The sequence below is a fragment of the Silene latifolia genome, chromosome 4 (genome assembly GCF_048544455.1).
Source record: "Silene latifolia isolate original U9 population chromosome 4, ASM4854445v1, whole genome shotgun sequence".
NCBI lineage: Eukaryota > Viridiplantae > Streptophyta > Magnoliopsida > Caryophyllales > Caryophyllaceae > Silene > Silene latifolia.
The window spans coordinates 14327532-14340059 of record NC_133529.1 but is presented as its reverse complement, the minus strand read 5'-3'; positions in this window follow the sequence as shown (position 1 = coordinate 14340059).

Below are 12528 nucleotides of genomic sequence, written 5' to 3'. Positions count from 1 at the left end.
CGACATTAGAATATAAAAAAAAATCGATTAATTTGAAAAGCCTAAGAACCCTAGGACTTCATAAGCAAGTGTGAAGTCCGTTTGAAGCCGAGACACAGAAGTAATAAAATCACGTAGTTCATATTTCCCGGCTTTAATAAGGTACGATACGCAACGTCGTCTAAGCCATTGTATTATGTAATTATCAACATAATTTGCAGCTTCGATAAACTTCCTTCGATGAGCCAACTTATAAGCCACGCCATCATTGTTTATAACCTTAATAAATATTTGCTTACATTCTTGGACAGCGCTTTTTAAGGGTCGTTCACTTATACTAGAATTTCGGAAAATTTTATTAGCGTCAAGTCAAGGAAGACTTTTTGAGTGTTGAGTATAGCACATGTGAGTAATGCCTCAACGATGGTAATTTCCGAGGTGACCGGACCTGAGGTGAGGTTGACGCATGAGGTGCATACGTCGGGTTGGGAGGTTTGGGCACATAGTTGGCTTGTAACCGTATTATTGTTATTGTTATTGCCTTGTACACATGCTATAAGGGAAATTGCTACAAGAATTATAATGTTTCTGTGGTTAGACATGGTAATTGTGTAGACGTTGTAAATTATTCTTGTTTATAACGGATGCAAATAAGAATTTGGGTATATATTTATATATATAAGGTGCACAATATATTTACCATAATTTCGAGCCTAGGAAGACTTGATTTACCATAATTTTGAGGCTAGATATAGAATCAAATAATTTACATACATTTACTACTTCGAACTATAATTGATTAATTAAAGTTTTTTTTTTTTTTTGTCAAACACTACCTATAATTTAGGTAACTTTTCCAAGAACTACCTAAAGTTTTATTTTTTGTCAAAAACTATCTACAGTTTAGATTTTTTTTTTGTCAAAAACTACCAAAATCACTATTCACGCAGGAAAAGTTTAAAACTAAAGATTTTAACTTGCTGATATATATCATAGTCGTGAAATTCATTTTGCTAAATTATACTAATGATTAACCTCTTCTCTAAAAATATAGACTCGTTTCACTAGGATGTGAAGGTAATTATGGATGATGAGGTCAACGATAACTAAAACCATTTCGAGGAAAATAGGATGAAACTTTAACTTAAGTTAAACATTAGTATAGTTTTGCAAAATAAATTACAAGCTTATGATATCAGCAAGTTAAAATCGCTTATTTTCATATTTTCATGCCTGAATAGTGATTTTGGTAGTTTTTGACAAACTACCAAAATTCCAAGGCTATGATAGCGGTTGCTTGCATGGAAATGTTAAAATGACTTATAATACGAAACAAGAAATAACACAAGGATTTAATAAAATGCATATATAAAATATCAAATACCAAAATTCATTATTTGAAATATATAAGTACGTATAAGACATAAGTACCAATAGATATGCTATCAAGAACTATCACCTACTTTTAGATCATAGTCCGTATAAAACTAAATAAACAAAAATAACTCGACTCAATCCGACTCAAATTATATTTGAACTAACCGAATCAATAGTAACATACTAAGACCTATTCTACGTACTTTTTAGTGCTTAGCAACATTAAGGACTTGAACAATCATTTTAAAGTCGGACTCAACGTTAAACATCCCTGAAAAAATTTTAGGTGGCACAGTAACTTTAGAGTTACCAAAGAAAAAATTACAATCATGTAAATCATTAATTATAAGCGAATTAATAAAATCCTTGGCAGCCGGATAATTCTTTTGCTCTGCGGCTAAACTCAATGCCATGCCTTGTGATGTTATAATGTTTTGGAATAATGGTTGGCATTTTTCTAGTACACCTTTTACGGACCCGTCTGTGTTCGGATCTTCGACGAGGTTATTTGTGTCGATGTTGAGTGTTTGACTGTCCAAATTGGCGCATTTGAACAATAACTCGATAACATCAAGATCCGAAGTGACTTGACTCGATTGAGAATGAATGCATGAGTTGCATACGGCCGGTACGTAGGTTGCACCACATAGCCGGTTTACGATATCGTTGTTATTAGCTTGTATTTCTACTAGGGAGATTGATAGAATTGAGAGAATTGTTAATATGATTATGGTGTTTTGGTTGTTGGAAGCCATTTTGATTAATTAGCGGTATAAAAGTTAAGAAAGATTGAATTGTATTTAATGAATTACAATGATTACATAGAGGTCCTTATATATTAATACAATGCATTGGAGAAGAAGAACCTAATTACATAATTACCTAAACTAAGATCGGAAATATGGAAATATGCAAGCCTAGAATATTGACACAATAATACACATGAAATAAGGAAAGACAATAATGCAAACAATTGCTAAGAAATATTTACACAATATTTCTAACATATATATACACAATTAAGATTATGATATTTTTTTGAGGGAAATTATTATTATGAAAACCAGACATAAAAGAATGTAAATCTAAAATAATATTCGTGGGTTTTTTTTTTATTGGAAATTGAGATACAATATTTTGTGCAATATTGGTAAGATTATTTCTTTATTTAGGCTTTTAATGTGTACCTAGAACACATGTTATAAAACCGGACATTAAAAGAATGTAAATCTAAAAAAATATTCGTGGATTTTTTTTAATTGGAAATTGAGAATAAGACTATTTCATTCCTAAACCTTGATAAAATAATTTATGTATTTTGATTTTTGAGAGATACTCAAAGTAATATGAAAATGTGAAAATGATTTGTAATATTTCGTACTAATGCCCTGTTTTTTGGACTGAAATTGACTTCACCAAATTGAATGGGGCTCCTTTGAATTGAATTGAACTTATAAAATATAAAAAATTGAATAGTACTAAACTCATTTAAGTTGAACTGAAATTAAGATCAAAAGAACAAGGCATAACAATATGAGTCTTTCATAATTCACGTCGATATCCATTTTCAATACGACTTACAAAATAACAATGGTGTCTCATCTTCTACATCATGTAGCAATATTTCGAGACAAGTGCTAATAACGTGCTATAGCATGCCATACTAGTATTGTGATTGTTATACCCAAACTAACTATATCTACTAGAACCTAAAGAATACTAATAATTTGATAAATAATTTTGAAATAAGCTTCAACATTAAACATCCCAGAAAAAAACTTAGGTGGAATAATAACCCCATCACGGCTACCAAGAATTGTATTACAAAAACGAAGCTTATCAAATATATAAAAATTAATATAATTCTTAGCTTCTCCAAAATTTCTTTTAGTAGCTAAGAACAAAATCAAGCCATCATAATACGCGAAATCTATAATAAAAGGTTGACATTGCTCAATTGCACTTCTTGTGGCCTTATTAATGTGTGAATCCTTAACAATCTCACTCGTGTCGGTTTCAAGTCGTCGAATCTCGGAAGAAGTGCAATTGTTTAACGCCTTGAGGACGTGAAGGTCTGTGGTCACGGGTTGGGTTAGGGTTTTGATGCATGAGGTGCATACGACCGGTGCGTATGTTGCACCACATAGTTTGTTTATGAGTTTATCGTTATTTGCTTGTACGATTAGGGTTACTGAGAAGATTGAGATTATTGTTAGGATGATGTTGTTTTGGTAGGATGCCATGGTAATTTTCGGAATTATGATATTTGATTTGGTGTAAACGGAGTTTACAAGGGCGTTTTTGTTACTGACGGGATTGGAATTATGTTATTAGGATTTTATAAGATCAAACGAGTTTGCATGCGTTACATAAGAAGAAAGAAAACGCTCGAGACCTAGAAAATGCTCCATATAGTGCAAGTAAATCTGTAAATGCACCTAATAAATCAATAAATAACTTAAATGTTTTATTAAATTGGAAGCGGTTTTATAAGTAGGTCTTATATTTGAGACCGTTTTATCAACTGTTTTTTCGGTGCATTAAAGTTTAAGGTCAAAGGGTAAGATATTACTGTATTATACAACTGGTTGAACAAGAGTATTGTATAATCATGATAAATTTAAACGAGCTTATGTGTATTTTTCTCGAATTTTTATAATTTTTGATTTATATTTCAATTTTTTGATGTCAAAAATTAAAATCTAATTAAGTTTACATATATTATTTTTGAGTTTCATTATAATGTTTTAAGTTCAATACTTTTATATTGGAGTTCGAATTCTTTCAAATAAAGCTCAAAATTTGTAAGTGTAAGATCAAGTAATGGCTTTATTATAAAGTTCATATTATTTTCTATGCATCTAGTACAACTAGTTGTATAGTCTACTTACTGCAATCCAAGGTCACTAGTCTTAGTACAGACCAACGGTCTTTTTGAGGGCTTAAAGTGGTGTTTACAGATCGTCTATCAACAAGACTATATTTTAACCTATGAGAATCGAATTCCTCACGTCGAGATTAGAAGCTGAACTTTTTGTCATTGGGGTCAACCGTTATTGGTAAGTTTCATTAAATGTATAATTAGTTTATTATATTTTTCATTTTTTTGTGTGTGAGATAGTTTTACACAAAAAAATATCGAAGAAAAGGAACGAGATAAAAACGCAGATTTTATAAATACGAGTACGATACATTAAATAAAAACAACTATTATTATTTATAAAGCCAATCATAATTAAATTAAAAAGAAACCTAACTCGACATTAAAATATAAAAGAAAAAATCGATTAATTTGAAAAGCCTAAGAACCCTAGGACTTTATAAGCAAGTGTGAAGTCCGTTTGAAGCCGAGACACAGAAGTAATAAAATCACTTAGTTCATATTTCCCAGATTTAATAAGGTACGATTCGCAACGTCGTCTAAGCCATTGTATTATGTAATTATCAACATAATTTGCAGCTTCAATAAACTTCCTTCGATGAGCCAACTTATAAGCCACGCCATCATCGTTTATAACCTTCATAAATATTTTTTGACATTGTTGGATGACGAGTTTTACAGGTTCACTTGTACTTGAGTTTCGGATAATTTTATTCGCGTCAAGGAAGACTTTTTGAGTGTCGAGTATTGCACATGTGAGTAATGCCTGAACGATGGTAATTTCCGAGGTGACCGGACCTGAGGTGAGGTTGACGCATGAGGTGCATACGTCGGGTTGGGAGGTTTGGGCACATAGTTGGCTCGTAACCATATTATTGTTATTGCCTTGTACACATGCTATAAGGGAAATTGCTACAAGAATTATGGTGTTTCTGTGGTTAGACATGGTAATTGTGTAGACGTTGTAAATTATTCTTGTTTATAACGGATGCAAATAAGAATTTGGGTATATATTTATATATACAAGGTGCACAATATATTTACCATAATTTCGAGCCTAGGAAGACTTGATTTACCATAATTTTGAGGCTAGATATAGAATCAAATAATTTACATACATTTACTACTTCGAACTATAATTTTGATTAATTAAAGTTTTCTTTTTTTTTTTGTCAAACACTACCTATAATTTAGGTAATTTTTCCAAGAACTACCTAAAGTTTTATATTTTTGTCAAAAACTATCTAATGTTTAGATTTTAACTTGCTGATATATATCATAGTCGTGAAATTCATTTTGCTAAATTATACTAATGATTAACCTCTTCTCTAAAAATATAGACTCGTTTCACTAGGATGTGAAGGTAAATATGGACGATGAGGAAAATAGGTTGAAACTTTAACTTAAGTTAAACATTAGTATAGTTTTGCAAAATAAATTCCAAGCTTATGATATCGGCAAGTTAAAATCGCTTATTTTCACATTTTCATGCCTGAATAGTGATTTTGGTAGTTTTTGTATTAGGAGATTGGGCCTATACTAAGCCCGGCTACCATTAGGGTTAGCCAAATTAGGGTTAAGTTCTAGGATGAGTGGTATTATAAATACCCTCACCATAATATGTAAGTCACCATATCAATAATACAAATCATTTATGCAATTCTCTCCCCATAATCTTAACATGGTATCAGAGCCTCGATCTTGAGGTCTCTATAAACCGCTTCCGCATTCTTACCGGTGGGTGGCCGGAAATTTACACCCACCGGTAGGATTTTCAACCACATAATACTTTCTGTTTTGAAATAAAAAAATAAAAAAATAAAAAAAATGGTGCAGCACTACGTGTTTTATCGTTTTCTCTATTTGTTCCCTTACATCAATGGTGTGGAAATTTTATGGAGGGTGAATTGATTTCCACGGGATTTTAAGACCATGATTGATCTTTCTGACCGTCTTTCTTTGAAATTTCATTATTAATTTTTCGAATTCGTTCAAGGTAGTCTAAAAATTGACTGGCGAGTTACGCAATTAAAATCACCACGATGGTGGTTCAAATCAATTTGGAGTCCGAAAAACTTAGCGTTCTCCAAATCTTGAAAGTAACGGATAATTTTCCGTTTTATTGATATTTGTCAGGTTCGATTAGGGTTCCTGCAAATTGACTCATATTTTCGACAAGTCCGAAAAAATTAACGTTCTTGTTCGAGAAATTTTCTAGCGAGTCTTAATACTCGTTTATTTTACCAACCTTGCGAAGACGGAGATGGATAATGAAGACGGAGAAGAAGATGAAGATTGAAGATTTCCTTTTTTTTTTATGTTATTTTTTTTCTTTGTAATTCTCCAATCGTAAAGTTCGTACGAATTACGTACTGCCTTTACGATTGCGGGAGGGTATTAGGAGATTGGGCCTATACTAGGCCCGGCTACCATTAGGGTTAGCCAAATTAGGGTTAAGTTCTAGGATGAGTGGTATTATAAATACCCTCACCATAATATGTAAGTCACCATATCAATAATACAAATCATTTATGCAATTCTCCCCCCATAATCTTAACATTTTGACAAACTACAAAAATTCCAAGGCTATGATAGCGGTTGCTTGTATGGAAATGTAAAATGACTTATAATACGAAATAAGAAACAACACAATGATTTAATAAAATGCATATATAAAATATAAAATACCAAAATTCATTAATTGAAATATAGAAGTACGTATAAGTACCAATAGATATGCTATCAAGAACTATCACCTACTTTTAGATCATACTCCGTATAAAACTAAATAAACAAAAATAACTCAACTCAATCCGACTCAAATTATATTTGAACGAACCGAGTCGATAGTAACGTACTAAGACCTATTCTAATTCTAAGTACTTTTTAGTGCTTAGCAACATTAAGGACTTGAACAATCATTTTGAAGTCAGACTCAACGTTAAACATCCCTGAAAAAACTTTAGGTGGCACAGTAACTTTAGAGTTACCAAAGAAAAAATTACAATCATGTAAATCATTAATTATACGCGAATTAATAAAATCCTTGGCAGCCGGATAATTCTTTTGCTCTGCGGCTAAACTCAATGCCATGCCTTGTGATGTTATAATGTTTTGGAATACACTAAAACTTGGGAGAGACGGTCTCTCACTAAGTTATTGAGAGACCAATCTTTCGTACCCTTTTATTTATATTTCGTACCCCTTTTGTTGTTGATCGTAACATAGTAATTTCGTACCTATTTACATAATAAATGTACCCATTTTATCATTAATCATGATTTGTACTTATTTTATTACCTTTTGTACCACTTTTTCTTAAAATTGTACAATGATCTCTCAATAAAGCTTATTAAGAGACCGTCTTTCAGGAGACCTACTCTTTGGAATAATGGTTGGCATTTGTCTAGTACACCTTTTACGGACCCGTCTGTGTTCGGATCTTCGACGAGGTTATTTGTGTCGATGTTGAGTTTTTGACTGTCCAAATTAGCACATTTGAACAATAACTCGATTACATCAAGATCCGAAGTGACTTGACTCGACTGAGAATGAATGCATGAGTTGCATACGGCCGGTACGTAAGTTGCACCACATAGTCGGTTTACGATATCGTTGTTATTAGCGTGTATTTCTACTAGGGAGATTGAGAGAATTGAGAGAAGTGTTAATATGATTATGGTGTTTTGGTTGTTGGAAGCCATTTTGATTAGGGTTATAAAATTTATGAAAGATTGAATTGTATTTATGAATTATTACAATGATTACATAGAGGTCCTTATATACTAATACAATGCATTGGAGAAGAAGAAACCTAATTACATAATTACCTAAACTAAGAACGGAAATATGGAAATATGCAAGCCTAGAATATTGACACAATAATACACATGAAATAAGAAAAGACAATAATGCAAACAATTACTAAGAAGAAATATTTACACAATATTTCCAACATATATATACGCAATTAAGATTATGATATTTATTTTTTGAGGGAAATTGTTATTATGAAAACCGGACTTAAAAGAATGTAAATCTGAAAAAATATTCGTGGGTCTTTTTTTAATTGGGAATTGAGATACAATATTTTGTGCAATATTCGTTTGATTATTTCTTTATTTAGGCTTCAATGTGTACCCTAGAACACAAGTTATAAAACCGGATATTAAAAGAATGTAAATCTAAAAAAATATTAGTGGATTTTTTTATTGGAAATTGAGAATAAGACTATTTCATTCCTAAACCTTGATAAGATAATTTATATATTTTGATTTTTGAGAGATACTCAAAGTAATATGAAAATGTGAAAATGATTTGTAATATTTCGTACTAATGCCCTGTTTTTTGGACTGAAATTGACTTCATCGAATTGAATGGGGCTCATTTAAATTGAACTGATCTGAACTAAACTTATAAAATATAAAAAATTGAATAGTACTAAACTTATTTAAGTTGAACTGAAATTAAGATCAAAAGAACAAGGCATAACAATATGAGTCTTTCATAATTCATGTCGATATCCATTTTCAATATGACTTACAAAATAACAATGGCATCTCATCTTCTACATCATGTAGCAATATTTCGAGACAGGTGCTAATAACGTGCTATAACATGCCATACTAGTATTGTTATACCCAAACTAACTATATCTACTAGAACCTAAAGAATACTAATAATTTGATAAATAATTTTGAAATAAGCTTCAACATTAAACATCCCAGAAAAAAACTTAGGTGGAATAATAACCCCATCATGGCTAGCAAGAATTGTATTACAAAAACGAAGCTTATCAAATATATAAAAATTAATATAATTCTTAGTTTCTCCAAAATTTCTTTTAGTAGCTAAGAACAAAATCAAGCCATCATAATACGCGAAATCTATAATAAAAGGTTGACATTGCTCAATTGCACTTCTTGTAGCCTTATCTAAATAGTATAAAAGTTGAGTTTTTTTAAGCTTTCTGATTGGTCAAGAGATTTTAAGAAAATATGCATTTGTTTTGTTAGTGATAGGCCCCATTTGAAAAAACAAATTAATTAATTTCAATTCTTTTCTTATGTACGTTTAGTTTTACAAATTTATATATGTATTTTTTATATCTAGCTTAGTGTATTTATGAACGTGATGTTTACTCTTTCCACGTTTCTTAGTAAAATTCATTATTAAAAATACCCGTGCATTTTTTGCACGGGATTAAAACTAGTTAATGTGTGAATCCTTAACAATATCACTCGTGTCGGTTTCAAGTCGTCGAATCTCGGAAGAAGTGCAATTGTTTAACGCCTTGAGGACGTGAAGGTCTGTGGTCACGGGTTGGGTTAGGGTTTTGATGCATGAGGTGCATACGGCCGGTGCGTATGTTGCACCACATAGTTTGTTTATGAGTTTATCGTTATTTGCTTGTACTAGTAGGGTTACTAAGAAAATTGAGATTAATGTTAGGATGATGTTGTTTTGGTAGGATGCCATCGTAATTTTTGGAATTATGTTTTTTTTTTGTAAACGTTACAAGGGCGTTTTTGATAGTGACGGATTGAAATTATGTTATTAGGATTTTATAAGATCAAATGAGTTTGCATGTCTTACATAAGAAGAAAGAAAACGCTCGAGACCTAGAAAATGCTCCATATGGTGCAAGTAAATGCACCTACTAAATCAATAAATAACTTTAAAATGTTTTATTAAATTGGAAGCGGTTTTATAAGTAGGTCTTATATTTGAGACCGTTTTATGAACTGTCTTTTTGAGTACATTAAAAGTTTAGGTCAAATGTAAGCTTTACACTCTCTAAACACAAATACATATAACTGGTTGTATTCGTATAAGAGTATAATTATATGTATAAGTTTTAACCATAGAGCTTATGTGTGTTTTTCTCGAGCTTTTATAAGTTTTGATCTTAATTTTAATTTTTTGATATCAAAATTTAAAATCTAATTGAGTCTACATATATTATTTTTGAGTTTCATTATAATTTTTTAAGTTCAATATTTTTATAATAAACTCGGATTCTTCCAAATAAAGCTCAAAATTTGTATGTGTAAGCTCAAGTAACGCTTTATAAAGTTCGGATTCATTTCTATACAACCAGTTGTGTTGTATAGTCTACTTAGACCTTGTTCTTTTAGACTTAATTTCAGTTCTTATAAGTTCAGTTCAGTTCATTTCAGCTCTATTAAGTTCAATTCGATTCAATTCGATTCAATTGATTCGATTGATTCGATTCGATTTAGATCATTCGATTCATTCGATTCGATTCAACATTAGTAATACTATTCTTATTTTATTCTTAGTGTTATCAATATTATTATATTAATCTATTTAATATTTTTATTATTATATTAATACATATTTTTTATATTTTTATATTACTATTGTTTTTATTTTATTTTTTTATATTTAATATATTTATTTACTAATATATTATTATGATTAATGGAAATATTAGTAGTATAAAGTAATAATATTTATTATTATTGTTGTTGTTGTTGTATTATATTTATTATTTATTAATATATTCATTTTGATTGATATGATTAATAACATTATTATTATTATTATTATTATTATTATTATTATTATTATTATTATTATTATTATTATTATTATTATTATTATTATTATTATTATTATTATTATTATTATTATTAATTGTTAAAATTATTTGTAATATTTATATTATATTATACTTATCATATTTATTTTTTAGTTATTATAATTAATATATTGTATTATTTAATATTATATTATTATTAATAATTTTATCATTTATATTACTATTATATTATTATTATTACTACTATATTTATTATTATATTACTATTTTTTTTAAATATATTATTAGATTAGTATTATATTATATATTAATATAATAATAATAATAATAATAATAATAATAATGTTATAATATTTATTATTATTATTGGTATTAATTTTATTATTATCATAATCTTTTATTTTTAGGTCAGTTCAGTTCACTTCAGTTCAGCTCAGCTCTAATAAGTTCAGTTCAGTTCAGCTCCATTAAGTCCGGTTCAGTTCAGACAATTTCAGTCCAAAAGAACAAGACCTTACTGCAATCCAAGGTCAGTACAGTCCACCAGTCTTTTTGAGGGTTTAGAGTGGTGTTTAGTTGTTTACAGATCGTCTATCAACAAGGCTATATTTTAACGCTGTAAGAATCGAATACCTCACGTCGAGATTAGAAATTGAACTTTTTATCATTAGGGTCAACTGTTATTGGTATAGTTTCATCAGATGTATAATTAGTTTTTTTTTTTTTTCATTTTTTTTTTGTATGAGATAGTCTTACACAAAAATTATTGAAGAAAAGGAACGAGCTAAAAACATGATTTATTAAATACGAGTACGATACATTAAAAACAACGATTATAAAGCCAGTCATAAAAACAATTAAATTGGAAAGAAACTTAACACAACATTAGAATATAAAAAAAATCGATTAATTTGAAAAGCTTAAGAACCCTAGGACTTCATAAACAAGTGTGAAGTCCGTTTGAAGCCGAGACACAGAAGTAATAAAATCACGTAGTTCATATTTCCCGGCTTTAATAAGGTACGATTCGCAACGTCGTCTAAGCCATTGTATTATGTAATTATCAACATAATTTGCAGCTTCAATAAACTTCCTTCGATGAGCCAACTTATAAGCCACGCCATCATCGTTTATAACTGATGGTTTTTAGGGGCAATATAATCAAACAAGGAGAGAAATATATTGATAGAATATTTTGTGTTGTATTTTCTATGTCAAAACAAGCTAATACATTAGCTATTTATACTAGATGGAAGACCTATAACTTCCACAAGGCTTTAAGGAAGAAGACTAAAACTCCCTCTACATTAAACCTATGACTTGTAACTCTAGTGACATTTACCATGACACTTACAAAACCTCCATGTAGTAATGTAGGAAGTTTCTTATTGTAATTAGATTGTAACCTTAGTCCATTAATTGTCATAATTCAACACTCCTCCTTGACAATTAATTCTGACATTCCTAGGCGATACCTCAATTCTTCAAACTTTTGCTTAGGTAATGCCTTAGTGAAAATATCAGCAAGTTGATCTTGTGTAGGACAATACTCGAGGTTGATTTCACCTTCTCTTTGTGTGTCTCTCACAAAATGGTACTTAATCTTGAAGTGCTTGGTCCTCTTATGACACACTGGATTCTTTGCAATGGCAATAGCTGACTGGTTATCACAAAGTAATTTGGTTGGACTAAATTGCTCCTTTCCCATATCTTTGAGAACTTTCCG